Here is a 2,289-nt window from a genome sequence, read left to right as displayed (position 1 = left end):
TCAACCTTTCCTTGTAGGAGAGGTGCTCCAGCCCTCTGATCATCTTAGTGGCCTTCCTCTGAACCAATACTTCAGCTTCAATAGAAATCCGTGAAGATTTTTAACACAAAATTTACTTCTAGAAGTGATTCTTGGATTATCTGTACATGTTGCAGGGTCTCTCATTAAACTCACAATAGGAAGCCAGTACAGCTACCTGGCACTGCACTATAATAAGAAAACCACAGTAAAATAATCAGGGAGAAGATCATGCAGTCATAGTTATAAGTACATAAAACTCATCTCCTTTGAACACTTATTTGCCACTGGTACACTATTATTTTTATAATACTTTTTGAGCACTGCAATGAAAATATGAGAAGTGACTACTGGGAAAGAGACCAATTGAAATATTAATGACAGCTCAGTGGATGAAACTTGAATTGTCTGGTAGAATATGTGTTCCTGTCCCTGAGATGTCTGCATGGAGCTGCAGAGTGAATGCTAATTCTACGTCATATTTAGTGCGAGATACACTGAAATACTGGACGAATCTCAGGGACAAAAAATAAAATTCTGTGGACAATTCCAACAGGTTATCACAAGTATCAGAAATATTGCCTGATGCTCATTTTTTCCATATGAAAGTCTTGCATAAATCAAAGCAGTGTTTTTTTTATCTGTAGGTCACTGAATGCAGGGCACCAAACTGCATGTGAAAGAGAATCTGCCATATTAGCATTTCACCTCTTCATTTCCTTTATGTCTTTAAATCAGTAACACATTATCAACATCACCACGGGTTTGATTGACACAAGTTATTTTTTATATCCCTGTTGTGTTCTTCAGCTAGCAAGCCATAGAGCATCCTCTGTATAAGCATTTCATATTTTCTCCCAGAAAGTTGATCATTTACAAAAATAAATTTACTAAAAAGTCCACAATTCCTGTCTCTCTCCTAAATCTCTTGATCTCTCACTTTCTTTCACAATTCTTCTTAAACTTTCCCAGCTAATAGTCTTGATTCAGATGCCTTTTCCATAAAATATAAATAAGCTAATGACAGCTATTTTTTTTCTAGCTATCACTGTCATATATATTCATTGTTTTTTTTCTGAGTTCTGCCCTGTATTCAAAATGTGCACCTAAACCTCCAGGACTGTCTATGGACCATGGGGGCAGTGATCATCTTGCCTCACAAATCAGCAGCACCCTTAACTCCTGTGGTACCACCACCTATGTGGGATGGGCTCAGAATGCACTCAAGAGACCTCATGTCCTTTATGTCTTTAGATTGTTTCTGCTTTTCCCATAAGCAAAATTCATCCCCCTCAACAAACGTTACAACTTTTCACACAGGAAATGCTGTCTGTAAATGTTCTGGTGTATCATAGTACTTTTTACCTGCTAGAAACAAAGAGAAGTAAACAAGCAGTTTTCAGTTTTGAAGACCATCAGCTCATGAGGAAAGAATTACTGTTGTTGTTGTTGTTGTTGTTTTTTCTACTTAAAATGAAAACAAAGAAAACAATTGGAAGTAAGGGGGCTACCCCTTCTAATGGAAGCCATCTCTGGGGCCTACCTACACTATGAGAGCCTACACCTGCTGTCTTGCTAAAAGAGGAAATGGTGCAAGAGGCAGGTGTTTCTGCAGCAGGACCTTCTTGTCATTTTTATATGTCCAAGCTACAGAGGAATAATTCACCAGGGCTGGTGTGCAGGATTTGTCCCACTTAATGTCTTTTCTATTGTAAATGCCACAGATGCATCAATCTAGACTACTTTTCACTTTTAATTTCCCAAGAAAGCACTTTCAAAAAAAGAAGATGAGACAACTGTGAAAAAATTGCCACTTGTTTCTGTTAGTGAGAGGACACCCACCATTCACAGGTACATAAATGTCTGCTCTCATTCATGGCTATAATGAGGCTGTATTTCTCTCAATTTATAATACTGCAGTCAATGCTAGACTAAAGAAACATCTTTTCCACTCCCCTCTCTGAAACAGATACCAGCTGGCACACATGGAAAAGTACAGAGTGATTCCTCATTCTTTCCACTATTTAAATGGCATAGCTTTATTGAAAAACAAAAAAACACCACAACCTCAACTTCACCTCCCCAAAATCTATCAAATAGATAAACTTTTTCCCTTTTGAACGCGATAAAGTTGTAGACATTTTCTTCTAACAAAAAATTGTGGGCATTATTAGGTTGAATAATATTTCTGATTCTCCAGATTTTATGTCTGCAGACATATAAATTGGGAGGAATAAAAATGATTGGGAGGAAGGTAATCATCCTCTTTTT

The 2,289-nt window shown here is 37.4% G+C and overlaps 1 long non-coding RNA gene across 3 annotated transcripts in view; it reads right to left on the bottom strand.

Annotated features, from left to right (window-relative positions):
- The window catches only part of LOC104910714, a 53,484-nt gene that overhangs the window by 26,508 nt on the left and 24,687 nt on the right, over positions 1-2,289 (bottom strand). The gene's annotated exons all lie outside the window — the stretch shown is intronic.

Source organism: Meleagris gallopavo, chromosome 4 (assembly GCF_000146605.3).
Source record: "Meleagris gallopavo isolate NT-WF06-2002-E0010 breed Aviagen turkey brand Nicholas breeding stock chromosome 4, Turkey_5.1, whole genome shotgun sequence".
Taxonomy (NCBI): domain Eukaryota; kingdom Metazoa; phylum Chordata; class Aves; order Galliformes; family Phasianidae; genus Meleagris; species Meleagris gallopavo.
This window is presented reverse-complemented; position numbering and strand designations above follow the sequence as displayed.